At 37.3% G+C, this 20,922-nt stretch overlaps 1 pseudogene; it reads left to right on the top strand.

Annotated features, from left to right (window-relative positions):
- The first annotated feature begins 4,844 nt into the window (after positions 1-4,844).
- Positions 4,845-19,879, top strand: LOC136277456 (succinyl-CoA:3-ketoacid coenzyme A transferase 1, mitochondrial-like; annotated as a pseudogene).
- Positions 19,880-20,922: the final 1,043 nt, after the last annotated feature.

Here is a 20,922-nt window from a genome sequence, read left to right as displayed (position 1 = left end):
GAGCAAGCAATCTTTATAGCGCTTGAGGATACAAGCCTCCTCAAAGATAGCCAATTCCGCATTCTAAAAAAGTGCCAAGGAAAATTTAACTGTTTTGTCTATGAGATGCTTTTCATCATGCAGCGCAACCCTTGTCTCAACACGAAGACCGATTCCATTTGCGCAAAACTCTTTGTTTAAAAGAACATTCCATTAACTTTTGTCTTTTTAGTAATAAAACATTTTTTATCTTTCACTCTTTGACTTGATAATAACGTTAGCCAAACGTCGAAACGTCGTCAACATATTTTTAATATGCTTTTACAAAATGTTTTATCGCAATTTTTTATCGTTAAATGTTTCAAAACACCGCTTCTTTTACGTACATGTAAAAAGGTCACCGATAGAAAGGTACAAGATCAAGTTTTGCTCATAGCTATGCAAAAGTGGAAGTGAAGTAATGTGAACATGCGATCTGCTAATTTCTCAGGGTTAGCACATAGAAGTCTGAGGAGTACATTTCATGTAATCCGGCAAAGATGTCAGACCGATGGTTAGATATGGCAGACTACTTGGGGAGATCTGTTCACCATGACAGAGCTCATGCTCGAAACACCAGCTATGGAAACTCTTCGCGGCGGCCAATTTACATCGTCTTTGTGAGTTAAGTTCTGAGAAGGACTGTTCTAGGTAGTAGTGACTGACGTTTCGACAACCTGAGCGGATATCATCATCAGAGTTTGGTAAATAGTTGTTGTCAGTCGAATGTTCTAAGGCCGGTTCGTATATCAACTGATTGGTCAGTTTTGACGTGATATTATTGGCTGTAGGACTCAAGTGGCGTAAGCTGGTCGTGATTGGTCTGTTTCGATCCGATGTTAAAGTTAGGTCGTTCGGAGTGTCCTGGTCGGTTTGCAATGTTAGTTATGAATACTGCGTTTGTAGGATGCCGGTAGTAGTTGACACCTGTTGAGGAGCGTCTGTTCTAAGTTAGTAAACCAGCTCACCAGAGTCAGTCTTTGAAAGTAGTTAATGCAGTAGGTTAGGCATTGCTTAGAGTCGCAGTTAATAGTGTGGTCCGCAAATCGATGTTGTTCAGCAATGTGATTGTTGAGATCACCTTTCCTCGTCGCCCGCTTGTGTTCAGCTGGTCTTGTTCTGAGGTTTCTGCTGGTGTCTCCGATGTACACTGTAATCCTACTAGATATTCAGTTGCAATTTATATAACCTAAGACTAGGGAAATTCAAAGCCAGGAGATTTCCTCGAAGAAAACAAATGATCCTAAAACACTGACAAATGATGACCTTTAATCCAAAATTAGACTATGCTACGAAAAAAAAAACATGGCTTGGGACCCAATGTCACCCAGCATACCCGTGTTAGTATGTATTAGTCAGAGGCAAAGCACGACGAGACAAACTGAACTTCGGAAATATTTCCACCTTCATATAAATAGATAAAGGGAAGTGTTTTCCTCGAGTTTTTATTGCATATGACCGTCCACCTTTTTTGTTATCATCAATGTGAAAGGGGTTATGCCTTTGTTGCCCAACAGTAAGAACTGCGTACATGAAAATTTGTATGTGTAACTTATAGCTACTTTAACATGATAGATTAATACCTGACCCGTGTTTCCTTTACTTGATACGAATTCTAGCCTGTTGTAATATAATGCGAGCGTATCGTGCATTTGGCTGCATCTAGGGCTGGCGTCCAAGGGATATTTATGTTAAACTGTTGGGGTTAACCAACTTGAGCAACTCGCGTAAGAGGAGGCACAACCAGTCTGTTCAGGAACTTTATTTCACTCTCTGAGACTGACTCTCTCTCTCACTAGTGTAGCCCTAAGTACAAGCTTTTAAATATCCTATGGGTAGGCATGTTTGGGCTTACGGGACAACTGACCTTGGCAGAGTATTTAAGAACAATTAATCCAAACAATTTCATGACACATTCGAAATGAAAAAAAAAGTACTTGAAAAAACAACCAATCTTCGAGAACTAAAACGCAAACAAAACACCCCGTTGAGGACTCTAAGCAAGGTTAAGGGCAAACTCAAACACGACTAGCGATGACGATCATTGTGCGAGAATTAAATCCCACTAAAACGGTGCAGGACACACACTAAGAAGATAGAAATAAATGCCGCGTAGTTTTGCAGCACATGACTAACCAAGGCTTTGAAGACTCGCAGAAGGATTTCAAGATAATCTAACAAGCCTGAACAATTGCCAAACACAGAGCCATCCTAATTTCAGTAGTTCTCAAACAGTTCTAAATAAATGTTAATATTTCATAGCATTTCAGTTAATTTACATTCGTAAGTGAGTGGTTACTTTGCACGAAGTGGATTTGAAATAAAAGGTTTAAAAAATTCTCCAGTTTGATTCCACTTGATACTGCAAGACCTTAAGATCACTTATGTCCTTGTGACACCGTGGGCGTTTATACTCACCTCTTCAAAACTCACCTATCCTCTTCATAAGATGGAGTACTCGGTAAACCGATGGAAAGTGCGGTTTATTTCCTATGTAAAGTGGACAATAATCTGTCAGATAAGGAAAGAACGAGCACGAATGGCAGAGAAGGGAGAAGATTGATACGGAGTTGAAATGATAAACTCCTACATTGTATAGTCTCAATGGGGTTGACCGTCGTAAGCGTAAAAATCGACAAATTCTAACCGTTAGTCATTAAAAAATAAACCGTTAAAATTAATTCTTTTAATCCCCATGAAAATTAAGCGTTAGCCGTAAAATAGCCAAAATTTAAATCGTTAGCCGTAAAAGCCATCACCCCAGCAAGGCCCTCATTGTAGGGTTGGGGTCCTAGTGTGCATACACTGTCGCGGAGCTCTTACACCTGATTGTTAATTCTCCGCTCTAGCTGCTACAGATTTCCTTGTAAACAGTTTCGAGAATTTGGTGTTAGACCAAGACAACATCTACCTGATAAGTGTGAGTATTTTCATTACCTGTTTGCTGGATAATGCATGGATATCCTAGTGAGAGGTTACATGTCAATCACTTTTAGGAGTTAAGGGTCAAATCGTTTTGTTTTTGTAGCGGTCGAGTGATCAAACGGTGATCCCGTTGTCCTGCAGGTTGTTATTTGATTTTGTGATTTGATACAAGACGGCCACCTGTACATGTCAACGCAGATTGAATTTTTTGTTTGCGGTGATCATTTTAGTTTTCGAATATGCCAAAGACTAGAATTTAGCGACCAAAATTACGCAGACGGAAGAAGAACTTCGAATGACGCCTTTACGATAGGGCGCCTTAGAGGTGATTCGACATTACACGACCGCAAACGTTATGGTTTTCATTTTAATATTTGATCTTCTACTGACAAACATTTGATTGTGAATCTTACGGTGATTTTTTTTTCTTGATAACAAAATTACCTCCCATCATTTTAACGAATTAAGGAGGTTTAAATGTTATAGCGACTCTAGCCTTGCTTAGTAGAAAAAAACGCCGTGATCCACGGTTTCTTTGCGGAGTCAGGATTGGAACTGAGAGACACTGAGCTCTTTCTGAGGTACACCCTTTGTGTTCGAGAAACGCAGCTCCATTCAGCTAAAAATTTCCTGATAACTCGGATGTATGGTTTGAATTGTGTGATTCCTTCGTAAAAGATAGAAATATCACTTGGAAAGGCAGAGTTGCTTTATGAAAGACAGTGTTATTAACTGTTTTGAGAATTATCTACCGCCACGGTCCTAAGCACGCTGCAAAAAAGACCGTGAAATTTGCGAAAAAACGCAGTGAGCGAGAGGGCTAAGAAAGGACCGAAGCTAAAGAATAGCAAATACTTGAAAGCTCCTGAAGCAGTGAATACATTAATTGAATAGGCTCTGAACTGTGTAGATTTATGAAAAGGATGTCAACTATAGATTGTAATGATCGTGGTTGTTTTCATACTTTTCATCTGTAAAGAGGGTAAGTTTCTAAATAATAAACTGTGGTGGTGCGTCGGTGGGAGAGTATCATGAAAGGGTATTATCTACTGAGTTGAAAACGGTATTTGGCCACCGTAAAGAGTTTAAAAGCTGACGTTTCGAGCGCTAGCCCTTCGTCAGAGGGATTGGAGCTAACGCTCGAAATGTCAGCTTTTAAACTTTTTATGTTGTCCAATTTACGTAAGAAACTCAGTTGATAAAATTAAACTATCCTGTTTTCATCTGTAAGTTTTGCTTTGTTTCCTTATAAAAGCAAAGCCCTTTTTTCCAAGTGTCTAAGTATTTACGGCAGACTCGCCCTCATTCGAGCCGCAGTTTCAAGAGAACCTGACGAAGGCTAATCACGGAGGAATGGAGGAAACCTGTGCACTCTGATCGCAATTCCTGAGCAATAAAACGCCGTAGCATCATGTGTTTTCACGAGTCGGCCTAACGTCTCATTAGAAAACCCTCTTTTATCCCCGAGGAGTAGAAAAATATTTTCGGTAGTCAGGTAGTACAACGTTAATTTCAGTTTGAAGCGGAGGAGGTCGCGGCCGGCGGTCACCAATTTGCAAGCCTTGTCTCCTTTTCTTTTCTCAACGGCCTCCCGGCCAAAAGCAATTTGCAATATCACAAATACGTCGACATTTCATCGTTGAAACTTTAACGAGATATTCATAACCCTCATAGATTTTGTTCGTCTCATGTCAACAATTATAACCTCGAATACATAGTGTAGTCTGCCTGTGTATAGACGAACGAAATTACGAATTAAGGCGATATATTTACGTCTTAATTCTTTGTAAGAAGTTCGCCCTGGTGGTGGGACAAACAGCCACTCTACCTCCCCACCCTCCCACGCAGAAGTTTGGGTAGGGGTGTTCTCGAAGGCTCGTCTTCATTAAAAACAGGCCGCTGACCCAGTCGTTCGGTCTGTTGCTTAAACACGGGAAGAACAGTTGCTAAAGTATGGCATTGAATAAGTGTGGTTTTGACAAATTTTTGAAGTTAACACCCCTTTTAAAACACAGAAACTACCCTTTGGTAAGTATAACTTTATTTATTTCCTTGTATTCATTTTATTGCCTGAAAATTCCACGATTCGTTCGATTGATTATTGTGTGGTACAGATTTGTACATGTCCGAAAGAAACGTTCGATTATGAATTTGAGCCACCAGTGAAATGAGTGATTGGATAAGTTGCCAGTAAAGTTTATTATGTTTCGATACGGGTTGATATTTTGGTTGCTATTTTTTGATGTTTTGGCTTTATTTTGTATATCACAATGAAAATGTTAACTGTTGTGATGTTGATTATTCGCGTTCTGAGCTAAGATGACCTCAACAATTCGTTGATAATCGAGGACCCTACGAATCTGTTCTTCTCTTCAAAAGAAAAAGTAGACATCAGTGTCGAATCAGATTAAACTGCTTGAAATAGGAAATATTAATTCGACTGAATTTTGCTTATTTCCTGTGGCTTTAATGAAAATGAAGATTTTAAAGCGTGACTTTATCAGCTTAGACGTGCGTGACGCGCGTTACAGTTCATACGTTAACAGTCAGGACACACACTGGCATTAAGTTGGAGCCACAATAATTAATTTTGTATTTTCAAATAGGTTGTGTTAGGTTGCAAATTATCAACAAGTTCATCAAGAAATCTACATTTCTACAACAATGCAGAGGAAGCTGTGAAAGACATTCCACATGGTGCAAAACTGCTAGTTGGGGGTTAGTTTACTTGTGCGATACAGTGTGTGTGTTTGCTTAATTTTTTTTCAAGTTTGTGCCCACTGTTGTCGCTGTGGTCAACCAATTTCTTCCACTGAAAAATACATGCACAAGTATTCCTTTTATACAACCAATTTCTAATCATACCAAAATTTAGGCCTCTGGTCATTTGAAAATTGCACTCTAAAATTTGGGACAAATTATAGGTTTGTTTAGTATTACATTTATTTAATTTGAAGTATGAGTACCATCATTAGTTCTATGTTTGTTCAGCAAACAAGGGCATTTGAACTAACACTTTGTTTAGACTTGAATTTATTTAGTTCAGTATGAGTATACCATCATTAAGTCTATGTTTGTTCAGCAAACAAGGCCATTTTGAACTAACACTATGTGTTTTTGGGAAAGGGATGAATCCATGACTGAAAGACACTGAAATTCCACTAGACTTCCTTCTAGACTTCTCTAGCATCTGTGTCTTTCTTAGTCTGTCTAAGTACCAGAGTGTGGGTTGCACTACTGTACGTAAATGAACATATACAGACAGGATTGGTATTAAATTAACAAGGTCAATACAGTTCATATTTCCATGCAAGAGGAATAAAATAATACATCTTACAAATATTTTGTATGAAATTTTCTTAGAACTGACTTTCCCCCTTATCATATTTCTTTTTCTTTGCAAGGGGGGAGGAGGCACAATGTAGATAATGATTTCCATTAAATGATATAAGTAGGTTTTTTTTTATCAATAGTGGCCTAATAAATTTAAGACAGGACCATTTTATTAATTTTTAAATGCCCAGGATTTTACTAGCAGTTGTAACATCCCTTATATATTTGTGGTTAAAATCATAACAGATTTTGGTGTTTTCTTGGGATACACTCTCTTGAGTTGATAAGTACGTCTGTTTTCATAATCTTTTTTTTGCTAGATAGTATATTGAAAAACTGTGAAGAGAAGTTACATTAAAAACAGCGATTAATATATGGTTAAATTCTTGTACCTTACATTCACTGATCTTTGCCAGTAGAATAAAGGAATTCTGAATCAACTTTAGATGAAACAGTATGACTGTACAGTATAAATGATTTTAAACTTGTTACATAAAGTTGAATATCCTATTTTCCATACTATAAATAGGATTTGGACTGTGTGGAATTCCTGAGAACCTGATAGATGGTCTTCTGAAGACAGGAAAAAAAGATTTGACATGTGTCAGCAATAATGCAGGGTAATTAAGTCTATAACAAGCCCAGCATATTTTATGAAGTCAATTGCATAATTATGTACCATACATAATTATCTAGAGTAAGGTTGTCAGAAAAAAGGATGTAAGTGCATGTGATAACCCTGAAAAGTTATTTAAAAGTTTTCAGGTAATGTTTCCTTGACCTCAGAATTTCATGAAATCTGGGAAAATGTACCTTGAGGTCAAGGCAGTGTGGGTTTAATGAATATATTTATTTATTTGACCAAATAAAACTAATTGATCACCAGATATATTCAAATACTTAGGCTTTTTTTTTCTGACACCCTTTCCCAAAACAGCTGTATACTAAATAAAACATGCACTGTTGCAAACAGTAGGGAAATGATCAGTTAGTTGCAGTCCTAATTCAGTGCATTGAAAACTTGCTCAAAATAAAGCTATGTTGAGGTCAAAATGGAACCGAACACAAGTATAGTCAGACTGTCACAAATTATTCTGAACCAATTATTTTGAATTGTCATTCATTATGATATTACTATTGATTCATATGATTGTTGAATTAATTTCCAGGGTGGATGACTTTGGTCTTGGCTTGCTTCTTAAAACAAAACAGGTTTGTTGAGACCATATTTGATATTGACAGTGGGGGAAGGGGAAGGGGAAGGGGAGGGCATGGCATGAAATTGCACCTAATACAGGCACCAATGTGACTAAATCTTTCACTTTGGCTACCAAATCCAGAAAATTAGTTGCCAGATTGGCGACTAGAATGTTTCATCATAACCTTACCTAGAGATACAGTGAATTAAAAAGATTTGCAAAGATAAATCCGTGGCAAACTTCCTCTTTAAGTTATGTCCAAAACGCAGCACATGCATCTTGATCGATAACTAGATGCAATCTTTGGTTTAAATGAGCTTGAACGTTATACATCATCCATCCTAGTGTTCACTTTCTAGCACATTAAAGATCTTTTCCCTAACTTAATTTTGGAGGGTCTATCTAGAACGCTGACAGCGTAAAAAAAAAGGTTTTGTTTGTTGGTAAAAATGGCGAGAAACTTTTTTTGAATTGGCTACCACTTTGAAAAATTTAGGAGCCAAGCGGCTATCAAAAAAAAAATATTACTTCACGCCCTGGAGGGAGGGTAGTGGTCCAGTATGGTCAGCTAAGTCAACTGCATTGTAAAGTATAATAACTGAGTGAATCTTGTCCTCTCATTTGTTGATAAAACTGGTGTGTTTTGACGAGAAATTATAATAAATTCCAGATTAAAAACTCCTCTACAATAAATAAAATAATACAAAATACAATAAATTGGCAAAAGTATTTTTTTTATGAGCTGAACAATTTTTTCACTACAGGTTAAACGGATGATTTCCTCATATGTTGGGGAGAATGCTGAATTTGAACGACAATACCTTTCAGGAGAATTGGAGGTGGAACTCACACCTCAGGTGACTTATTTGTTTCCTTGGTTTAAAACCATTCAGATTACTGGGAGAGTTTTTCCCCGTTATTTCTTGGAAATCATCTCATTGAAGAAAATCACATTATTGAGCTCTTGAACATGGAAATTCTCCTTCAAACATGAATGAGTATATTATTAGAAGAAAGAAATTATGCTGAGGAAAATGAAATATCTAGTAATTATTGAACAAATATTTGCTGAATGTGATTACAAATTGGATTAATTCATGAATTCACAATATTCACTTCACCTGAGGTGATTGAAAATTTTTTTTATTACAGTGTTGTATAATTACTCATGTGCTTTTGAATTTTGTTATCAAGTTTTTTTGTTGTTGAAACCATTCTGTTGCAATGTTTGATTACTTGTGCAGAAATAAGAATCGGTTTCCACTAGAATTAAACAGTTTTATTCAATTCTATCAGCAAAACCTTCACATTGTTCTTTTGATTTATTATGCCAAACTTTGTAGAATTTTCTGTGCTCTTCAGAATTGTATATTCTTTTATTCTGTTTATCACTTCCTGTGTAATACTGAGAAAACAAGAGGCAGCCATTTTGAAATCTAGTGCCCCTGCTATTTTCACCTTGCACAAGTTGATTATAGAGAAATGTGATGCAATCCTTGACCATTCAGAGTGCATAGCAGAGCAATTATACTAAATTGAGCTATAAATAAATAAGTGCACTAAGTATGGTTATTTTGAGATAAACATGATTTCATCATGCGTTTTTTTTAGGGTGCCTATAAAAGACAACTTTTGTGATAGAATGAAAACCAGACAGTCACAGAACTATATAAACTGTAAAGACAGAATGCAGTTTCATTTCAATTCAGATCTATAATCTAGTGTTTTGTCTCTGTCAGGGAACCCTTGCCGAGAGGATCAGAGCAGGGGAGCAGGAATCCCTGCTTTCTACACCCCTACCGGATATGGGACCTTGGTGCATCATGGTGGCTCTCCTATAAAATACAGCAAGGATGGGTCCATTCAAATTGCTAGCCAACAACGAGAGGTACCAATTCAGACACTGATCTCTATTCTCTAATTCCCAGTAATAATTTTCCTGTGCTTTAAAGAGGGCCCTTTGCATATAAATTCAATGAGTTTTGTACTCTTGTGGGATATGGCAGCTGTAATAGATAATTAAAAGTGATTAAAAGAGGACCTTACAATGCTCCAAGCAATACAGCTGGCTTATGTTTTTGGAGATTCATGCCACATCCCAAAATTATTATGGGTGAAAATCTTGAGGTAACATTTGCATTTACTGCTGAAAGTGATGAAGAATAGTGAACTTTGACTTTAGACCATAGAAAACATGACATAAAATCATTGCAACTTGCTACATAAGCAAAGATAAACAAATTGGTGATTTATGCTGCAAAATTAGGTGGCAAAATCTTCTCTAGTTGCCATTACAAACAGTAAGTCACAGCTTGAAGTGCTGACTTGAGCTGAAAAAATTAAGAGAAGTAGTAAGAAACTTTTGCAAACAATCATAAAAAAAAAGTTGCATACAGTTTTGTAAATTGATATGTAACCCTGCAGATTCCTTTTTCTAGGCAAGAACATTTAATGATCGTCAGTATATCATGGAAGAGGCCATCACTGGAGACTTTGCTCTCATTAAAGCCTTGAAAGCTGACAAGGAAGGGAATCTTACTTTTAGGTACAAAAAAACATTTGACTCTTTGGTAGATAGAGAAATGAACTAACCCAAGTTGAATTGGTTTGGACTATTTCAAATTAATATGCCATCATAATGGTTCTTAACCATGATCTTAATTAGCAATAAAAATGTTACTTTGCTAGTATGTTTTTATTTTGGAGATTGTAAGTTTTTTAATCAAGAAGTACTGGGAACAGGAGAGATTTACAGTAATTCTGATAAAATTTCATTCGAATAATTTTTTTGATTATCATCAGAAAAACTGCAAGAAATTTCAATGCACCTATGGGAAAAGCTGCAAAGTTCACCATAGCAGAGGTAAAATGTTGTATAAAGATTTAGCTTACGGGAATTAACAGGGAGTGTAAGATCTTCACAAAGATACAATATGCATTGTTTGTAGCGAGGATGTATGCTTTGGATAATGTGTTGAGAATTATGACTTATGGATATTTGTCAGGCCAAAAATGGGTTGTGTCCAAGCAAAAATAGTTTTGACTGTACAACTTGACTGTCATCTTCCAGGAAAATGTTTCCAGCCTTGCTGACCTAAGTACTGGTTTTATATCATCATAATATATGATGGATGTTCTTTTATTTTTCAAGGTTGAGGAAATTGTGGAAAGTGGTGAAATTCCAGAGGAAGATGTTCATCTTCCTGGTGTTTATGTGCAAGGGATCTTGAAAGGTTCACACTACCAGAAAAGGATAGAGGTAAGTCTAGAATCATTATGTATTCAGGCAGGTTGAATGACTAAAATAAATGAACTTACAATACAATACAGATGGATGGAAAAACAGACTCACAGAGAAACTGATGGCATGAATAACTGACTCACTGTCTGACAAACTAATCTGTTTTCATAGAGGTTAACTGTGACCCAGGATGAAGCAGACAATGACAAACCCAAATCACCTGGAGCTGAACTCAGAGAAAGAATCATAAAAAGAGCAGCTTTGGAGTTCAAGGATGGAATGTATGGTATCCTTGATGAGGTTTTGTGTGGAAAATTAATTGCTGTAGTGCTTTTTTTTTTTATTATACTCTAATTTGCAGTTTCTCAAGAGGGGGGGGGGGGGGGGAATTGCCTCTCCTTGGGTTTCCCTGACAGTTAACCTACAACTATTTATAGTCCTGTTTATTTCAGTGTGCAGCCAAAACATGTTGTGTGCAAATCATTTATCACTGCATGTACCTGTAAATCTAGTGTAACCCAGTTGTTCCTGGGTTCTGGGGAGGGGAGGGGAGGGGGAAGGAAGAGCCCTGACCACTTTTTAGCTTTGTCACTGTTGTGTGCTGTATTGTGAAGTATTTTGTGTCCTTATTACCCTGTGAAATCTGCAGTTTGGCCTCTTGACTGTTTTGCAAAATATTAGCAAACCTTGGAATAGGTATGCCTATGTTAGCCAGTAACTACATACCTGAGGGAATGAATGTAGTTTTGCAAAGTGAAAATGGAGTTCTTGGTCTGGTAAGTTAGTCTATAGATGTGGCTACAATTTTTGCCTTTTAACCTTTGTTGGCTTAGCCTTTCTTTTAGTGTTTTTTTCTGGGACTTTTCAGTCAGATGAAGGGCATTTGTTATTTTCAGCAGTTCAGGAAATCAATAGTTTTGCAGGCTATTTAATAGGGAATTATACTGTGGGATTATATTTGACTTGTGATGAAACTAATATATACCCTGGGGTCAGTTATTTAAGGGTGTGAATAAATATCACATTTGAATGTGTGTTAGTTAGCCAATCAATTTGTGGTACTCCCTTTTGAAACAGCCATGGGCGTTCTTTTTTCTCTCTTTTCAAAATTTGTAATGAATTAAAACTAGCACTTTGATAAAGTGGTAAAATGTGGTCTGATCTGAACATGAATGCATGCCATTTAATTTGAAATCTTGAATTGGAAACTGTTACTTTGATGGAGGTGTAAATCAACCCTGTCAGTCTGGAATAATGAACATTCATTTTAATAAGTAACTTCTCTAAATATCAGTTCTTTTTTCCATAAACTGGTGATGTGAAGACAACCCTTTCATATTATTAGGTTAAAATGAAGCCCAGCCAAAAGTGGGCAAAAAGAGGAACATGAATCTTCGCCCTTTACACCTTCATCATCAGTATGCATATTCTCCATACTGTTCTTTAAACACTTCATAAGGTGCTGATAAGGAGAATGTATTTAAAAATCATTTCTTTAGTCTTTGATTATTTCCTTTATTCTGGTGACCTTAAATGTGTGATACAGGGTTAAAGGTTGTGGAATGAAAAACTACTTCATTGTTTCATTGAAATTGATAGTTAAAGGCTTAATTTTAGCTAATGTTTACTTGACTGGGGTGAATACTTCCTCAGGGTCCCTTTCCTAGACCTGGAGAGGTAGATGCTGACCTCATCAATGCAGGTGAGTAAAAGAAACAACCTTTGCACTTGATCAGAAAGGAAAGGCTAAACAATCACATGAACTGATCGGAACAAAGGTTTTACAAGGAGCCATGAAAACTCAAAGTTAAAACACCCAACCTTCCTGAGTGTGTGAAAAGGGATTTTTTAATCATGATTTGTTTTAGTTTTCATGATTTTTTTTTTAGTTTTGCTTCTTGCTGGTTAAAAAGCAGGTGGAAAAGTTGAAAAAAATGAAAAATCTGGATAAGCAAAAGTAAATAACTGCAACTCTGCACTGCCTTTCATACTGGGTTTAAAGCTGCTCTAAACCTCAAACTTAAAAGCTGAACACTTCTATCATAGAAAGTCCTCCACCTTTTATTCCTAGTCTTTCCAGAATGCTTGTCGAACAGTAGACTCTTTTTCAGTATTTCATCATCTCACTTGGTTTCAAAGACCTTACCTTACCTTACCTTACCACTGTTTTCATTAAAAAAATTGACATGTGTTCATGAAGGAAACACTTAGAACTGAAATCTCAGTTACTGGATATCAATTTTCACCTGGGTCATGTTCATGAAGGATTGGGGCCCATATTTCACATACGAACAGGAATTGAATCTGATATCTTCACTTTTGAGAGGGTTGGAATTTCTTATTGAAACAGAATACAAAAATTCTTCCCGTTTGCGGGGCCAAAACACCATGTTTGTATTAAGAGAGCCCATTTTTGGAAAGTATTAGCATTTGGAGTGGATGCAAAATTCGATTGGTCAATAGATCGAATTTATAATTCTCTTTGATTGATCAAATTGATTGACTGAGTGATTGACTGATTTAGTGGATTGTTGTTGGTCTTGAAATCTACATACTTTTTACATATCATGAGCGTGATAAAAACACTTATCATAAAAATTATATTATTTCCTTGATTGTGATTGGCTGAAAAAACTCCTATTTTCCGCTAATTCACTTGGCACATAGCTATCAGAAGCTTGTTATCGGACAGATCAATAAGCCGATTACATTCAAAGTTGTAGTTTAAATCAACCAATCACAATTTTAATCACCATAGAGCGACATTAAACAATTTACGCCTTTTGTCAGTCTTTTAATGCAAATTTTCCCTTTCTTTCATAACTTAGCTATTCTTTTTTCTCGGAAATTGTAATTTTTTATGATTAATAATGGTAATAGGAACGAGTGGTGTCCAATTCGGTCTGTAATCATACGAGTCATTATAAACGAGATCGGACAACCGCGAAGCGGGAGTCCAATTTGTTATCACTTCAATCTGTAGTTACAGACCGTATTGGACTCTACTCAGTCCTATTACCATGACTTGTAAACAGGATTATAAGTAACCAAATGTGAGTAAGGATGTTTCCGCATTAGTGTTCCTAACAACTGAAAGCCATTTACCATACAGACGGTCTTCCACGACTGTAAACTTTGTCAGCTCTTCTTAAGAATTTGGTGGTATATCAACGCGGCACCGCAAGTTGATGTCATTCTCAATTCTTATTGCCCGTCTGGTCAACACGACTATTGAATTCAACTAATTATTATGAACTTGCCCTTATCGTTTTAATTGACATTTCAAAAGCATTAAATGGCGCCTTTGAGAACTGGAAGAGAGAGGGTAGAATCAAAATGGTTTTGCAAGATTTTTAATGATGATTGTGTGATTTGAATATTTGCAGGTAAAGAAACAGTAACTGTCCTTCCGGGCAGCTCGTACTTTTCCAGTGATGAATCATTTGCCATGATCAGAGGGTAGGTGTTGTTAACCCTTTACACCCTAACATCAGTATGCATTTTCTCCACACAGTTCTCTATACATTTTCTATGATACTGACAAAGGGAATTTGTGTAACAATCAAGAACTTCTTTAGCTGGTGATCATTTCCTTTATTCTCATCACCTTAATGTTTGTTTTAAGAGTAATACGATAGGAGGAAATAGTTACTAATCTCTCTTAGAGGTTAAAGGCTTGACTGCTTGAAACCATCACAATTTTTTTTTTAAACTAAACTAGTCAGCAGCACTTTACGAACAATAATTGTAAAACTTCTTTATTCTCCGACGCGTTTTGTCTAACTGTCGTAGACTTCTTCAGGGAGTTTCACAAGTTAATACCAAAAGCCTGTTTTCACAAGTCATGGTAACAGCTCTTACGGGGCCCCTTCAAAAATGTTTTGCAAATTTTTTAGACAAGGCGAGAAAAATATTTGGGGGCCACGATTGCAACGTGGAATCTATTTGTTTTGTACGGGACGTCATCTAGGCGTCTGTCCTCCAATAGATCATAAGTTAAGAACCGGTCGAAACGCGAGTGGCACACGAGGTGTAGCAATTAAGTTGCTATAGTATAGGCAGAAGCGTATATCCTAAAACCATTTCGGAATGCCTGTGAGATTCTTTAGAGGGCGTTACGCGAGCAAATCAGAATTTATTTCTTATTATGGAGTTATTTATCTTCACTGTTCCTACGTAGGTTTAACATTAACTTTCATCGCGATGCTGGGTAAAATCATAGTTTCAAACCAAAATCTCGAACACGCAGGGGTCGCTTTGGCATACAAATAGTTATGATATCTTTAACTGCTGATTATACGTAGGTAGAAACGACTCACTCATTTATTTGAAGCGCTTTGCTGGCGCTGTGATGAGTTTGGTTAACAACCTAAGCACAGCACCACGTTTACGTCACTCAGCAACCACCTTAAAGCAAAGAATACACTCACTTGCAGCCAATCAATGGAGTTTAACATTTCAGCATTCAGCTAATAAAGTTTTTAATGAACGGCTGAAACCCAATGAAGACGCAATAAGTATTGAACAAGTGCACCATTCGTTTTGGCGCAAACAGGACACAAAAAACCCATTTCGTTTTCAAAGATATGGATAATTTCTCTCCCAGTAATAGTGTAGTTTGATCGTCCGTGAGTGTAATCCTGAGAAGGACTGTTGTCAAATGGTGACTGATGTTTCGACAACCTGAGCGGAAGTCATCATCAGAGTCAAGTGAATAGTTGTTGTCAGTCGAATGTACTTAGTCCGGTTTGTATAAACTGATTGGTCAGTTTTGCCGTGATGTTATTGGCTGTAAGACTCAAGTGGCGTAAGTCAGTCGTGATTGGTCGGTTTGGATCCGTTAGTGAAGTTAGGTCGTTCTGTTCGGTTCGTTTGTAATGTTAATGTCGTGAATGAGTCGTCGTTTGTATGGTGCCAGTAGTGGTTGACACCTGTTGAAGGGAGTCTGTTCCAAGTTAGTAAACCAGCTTTCCAGGGTCAGTCGTTGAAAGTAGTTGGTGCTGTAGGTTAGGCATTGCGCAGAGTCACAGTCAATAGTGTGGTTCGTAAGTCGGTGATGTTCAGCAATGTGATTGTTGACATCGCCTTTCCTCGTCGCTCGTTTGTGTTCAGTCAGTCTAATTGTGAGGTTTCTGCCAGTCTCACCGATGTAGGAGGCGTGGCAGTCGGAGCAATTGATCGTATAAACTTCTCCCTGTCTGTTCCTCGGTTCGTCTTTGTCTTTGACGTTAGTCGGTAATTGACGTAGTGTGGTAATAGGTTTGTGGCGACGCGGATATTGAATGGTTGTAGGATGCGCGAGATGTTCTCAGAATGCCCTTTATGTATGTATAGTTGCTGTGGTCGTAGGAGTTGCTCCCTTAGTTAAGAAAATTAATGTAGCCTGAGAGGTAAAATTTAAACTACGTTTCGCCATAAAAAAAAACAACAACGGCAAGAACTTGGTCATCAGGCTTACAAGAGAATAGAGGCTAGATATCTCTAGTTATCTCGCGCACGCGCATTTCACTCCCTTTATCGATTGTTACGTTAGTATCGCGCATGCTCAGTTTCCTCCTTTAGTTGATTGTTTCGTCAGTACCTCGCGTATTCTCAGTTTCCTCAAGTATCTCAGAAATTATTATCCGATATAGGACGTCAGAAGGAGTCTTACCAGTAGGTTAGATTAAGGAAAGGTAAGGTTAAAGTTAAAAGATTTTTGTCTTGTTTTATTGCAGAGGTCACATAGATATCACTATTCTTGGAGCTATGCAAGTGTCACAGTTCGGAGACATTGCTAATTGGATGATCCCGGTAAGTAATTATATCAATATATATCAAAAGGAACAAATGAGAACTCAGTCACTTGTAGTCGGCCTGAAGCGCCTGTCGATAAAAGCGAGCGAGCAGCGATTGGTGTTTGTTTTGTTTCTGATTAGTTGGAAATGTTTGGGTGAGTTCTTTCGACCAATTACAGAGTAAAACTAAAGCAATGGCTGATTACTTACAAAAATTAGCTGAAAATAACTCCAATTGCGACGGCCATTACGAGCAAATGTAACCATAAGAAGCAGGCACAGAGAAGAACTAAACGCATCAGCTGGCTGACAGACTGCTTTCAGCAAACTGATTTCACTCTGACGAAGCGCTAAGCTCAAAACTTCAGCTTTAGAAACTCTTTAATAAAACCAAATTATCTGATTGATAGATTGATTGATTGATTGATTGATTGATTGATTGACAGGGCAAAATGGTGAAAGGAATGGGAGGTGCCATGGATTTAGTTTCCAGTGGGTCTAAAGTTATAGTTACCATGGAACATCTGGCAAAGGTGGGTGTTCTATCTTGCACTCATAGTGCTTAAATTTAATTTTACTTTTGGTCCGTCTAAGACTGCAAGCCGTTGCAGTAAAAAAAAAAAAAAAAAAAAAAAAAAAAAAAGAAATGGGTTAAGAGGAACGAAAAAAAAACGAAAAAAAAAAAAAAGAAATGGGTTAAGAGGAACGAAAAACGACAAAAAAAAAAAGATCTCAAAAGTGCAGGACCAATTTCTGGCGATCGTGTCCTAAGACCAGTTAATTTGTGATTTAAAATCCAAAGTGGATGATGCGACAATTCATTGTCACCTTGTTCATGTGTATGTTTTTCTGCTACAGGGAGACAAACATAAGATCTTGGAAAAGTGTACACTTCCCTTGACGGGCACAAACTGCGTAAACATGATCATCACCGAAAAGGTAGTTGATTTAAGGTGGCTTTTTTTTGTTATAAATACACCGCAAAAAAATCTTGGTTTTCCTATCGGAGTTTCTGTGTACTCGAAGGCAAGTTAAGGAAGGAGTCGGATCTTAAAACAGGTTTCAAACGCTTTGCTAAATCACAGTCATTAGGTGCAATTGTTGAGAAGCCTAACCGGTTCCTTTCTTTATACATGTTTACGATAGCATTACAGGATATTACCTGATGCGCCTCAATCATCTTCAAATAATTGACCGATGGAAAGGTCCTAGTTATATAAAAGTCATACTTCCAGAACTTATTATTAAAAGATTTTGCACGGTCAGGGAATTCCCACCGGCTTCAAAATCCAATCTCTCTAACGAATCTTAGCTACATAAAAAAACTGAAAATATTAAGGTACGTCTACCAAAGACAATAAACAATCAAACTGGAAGGAAAACTGGACAAACTGAAAAAAAATTCCTACTATATCTGAAAACTAGCTTAAACGTGTGCTTGTAAGGGATGAAGGAGATTTTTTCACGCTGACAAAATTTAACTCATAGGAGAAGATATTGTACGTGCCTCTAAACAGAGGTTGATCGAATTACTTTGTGATTGGTACTTCGGATGCCCTATTTCTGAGCCTTAGGAGGCTTGTTCTAGCCTGGCTATTGATTTAACTGGGTTCTTAAAGCTTACATTTTGCAAACTTCGAGGAGTTGCATGTCGACGCAATGCCTTCGTACGATGATGGATTTGTGAATTCCGTATATTTTGTTATTTATGAATTTGACTTTCAGTACGTATTTGAAGTAAGTAAAAGAGAATGGTCTCATACTGACAGAGTTATGGCCTGGAGTATCTATTCAAGATATACAAATTTCCACTGGATGTACCTTCCAAGTGAGCACGATCCTTAAATCTCTGGAATTTTTATTGTCGTTGTTGTTGATTTCATTGTTATCAATGTCTTTGGTATAATGTTTGACATTCTCGTCATAAATCATTATCGTTTGCCGTCAATCTAGACGACAAATTTGCTTCGATCTTAGCTATGCTTAGCTATTGCCATTCCTCCATTCCTTTTTACTGGAAAGTCTTTAAAAGTTTAGCTAGTTGTTTTTGCCTAGCGGCCTTAAACCTTTGATTCCTAAGAGTGACAAGCATCTGATTTATACTTACAACATCACCCCTGAATGACGCATCAAGGTCACAAGAGTAGAGGAAATTATCACCAAAAAAAAAGCTCTTGATTATTTAAACTAATTCTCCTTGTCAGTACCCTAGGACATGTATGGGGAACTGTATGGAGAATATTCATACTGATGTTGCAGTGTAAAGGGTTAAATGTATTTCTTTCAGTAATTCTCTTTCGAATTATCCTGAACATTTTTACTTATTTTTTTTCACCATTTGCAGGTTTCCCCTGACCTAAAGGAAATGGAACAAATATCATAGAAGAGGGAAATTTCCCGTAAATGATATACTAAGTATTTAATAAGTTATTTTTAAAAACTAATGGAAGGGAAAATGTATCCTCCAGGTGTGCTGGCAAGATAAAGAGAATCTTGTGTAATGAAAAAGAACAGGGTCAAGTATTTTTAAAAACGTACTCAGATCTCCCTGAAACACTGGTTGGGATTACTCAACAACAAGAAAATAAGTGAAACATTTTTGAAGAATCGATAATATCATAAATGATTTCACTGTCCGGTGGAAAAATCGTCAGGACAGTCAATCCCTGCAGTTAGTACACAAATAGGAAAGCAAAGTTGCGTAAAAATGTATTATAGCATGGTTTGTCGAATGGAACTGAAATGAAGTGTAGCTGACATGAAGATGAGTACAAATTTAGCTGGTTACAAATAGTTAGGCAGAAAAAAATGATCTTAGCTAGACTGCAAGACACATTTGTTGGGATACCTACTGTCTACCCTTCCCCTCTCAATGTTGGTCTGTTGGCATTGAATGGAGGAGAGGGGCAAAGAACATCATAGACCCTCTTCCAGAGCAGTGACGCAACTAATTATGTTTAGGAGTGTAAGTAATCGGTTTAATGAAATCATCTTTCGTGCGGTAACTATTCAAATAAATAGCGGGAACAAAGTTGTTACTTACCATTTCCGTGCTCTAGACAAGTATGTAAATCACAACACTAGGGTGAGTACTTTTTTAAAGATTTTGAAACGTTTCACGCAATAAAGTATCGTTTCCTGACATCACAATAACAGATAAATCTCTGAACGATAGAAGACAGAAGGATGCTGTCAAATAATTATAGCGGAGCTCGTAGCTCGCGCAGCGATGCCCTATACTTAACATAAATCGTGGGGACCCATCATGCCGAGAAAGTTTGGTTTGTCACGTAACCTTACGACCGTCCGTCTGTATAAGGTAAAGAAAAAAGTTGGAATTCCATTTTTTGCAACAATTAATGATGAAATAAAGGAAAAAATACATCTTAACGCCTACCTTAATTTAACTAGGGTGTCATCTGATAATGATGTTACAAGGCTTTTGACCAACAGGCGAAGTGGCTCCTCTGGAAGTTATCGCCATTTCTGTTTCTGAACCACCACGCTACTTAGAATATTGCCTTCTTCTATGCTCCTATGTTGGTTGGCGAAAAATTCAAAGATTCATTTTTTTAACTACATATAAGATTCACACGCTAAAAATTATGTGTTTTCTATATAAGTAAGCCAATGAGAACAGCAGCTACTCGGGGCTTCCTTCTTGAAAACAGTCGGCACTTCAAAGTTTGATTCTGTTTCGGAGATTGCTGTTCTCAGTCTTCTTCTAACTCAGCTTGTAAATTCTGCCTCACATGGTCGATTGCAGGAAGAAGTCAAGTGCACTCTATTTTCGTCGACTCTAAAGGTTTTGACCGTACCATTGCCTTCGGGCGTAGGTTCATTTGAGTCACCCCTCATCACCTACGATCGGCAATTCGGCACGATTGTCGCTTTAGTGATCGTGCACTTAGGCGCTTGATTTACAAACTTTTCTCACGCTCTCCCAACATCTTGTTGGGTTATTACGCCGGTAAACTGATAGAAAGTGCGGTCTTTTTCTTAAATAAACTGGAACTGAAAAAGACAAGTCTTACGCGTGTTATTTGGTCTGCGTCACAATCCATTAAGCGATTTCTCTTTGCGATTATTAGTCAATCGTTATGTTCTGTGATGTATTCACGTCGAAGAAAAATTTCCTAGGCCGCGTACCCCGTTAAAATGTGAGTTTTTTTTAATTTTCAGTGACCTAAGGTTGAGAATGATATACGACATCTTGATGTCAATACTCAATTAACTTTTACAAGTAAAGAAGGTTTTCTCTGTCGTACAATTAACATATGTCCTACCAGATGTCTTAGTGTTTGCCTCTCAGTGTTTAGTCGTAGCTGATGAGGTATATATCTAACAAATTCAGGAACAAATTTACATTTGTTTGACACCACAGACAGCTTTTTCGTGCATTCTAGAGAAAACAAACTACTGAGGAGTC

Source organism: Pocillopora verrucosa, chromosome 12 (assembly GCF_036669915.1).
Source record: "Pocillopora verrucosa isolate sample1 chromosome 12, ASM3666991v2, whole genome shotgun sequence".
Taxonomy (NCBI): domain Eukaryota; kingdom Metazoa; phylum Cnidaria; class Anthozoa; order Scleractinia; family Pocilloporidae; genus Pocillopora; species Pocillopora verrucosa.
The sequence above is the reverse complement of the archived record's forward strand: the minus strand, read 5'-3'. Positions and strand labels throughout refer to the sequence as shown.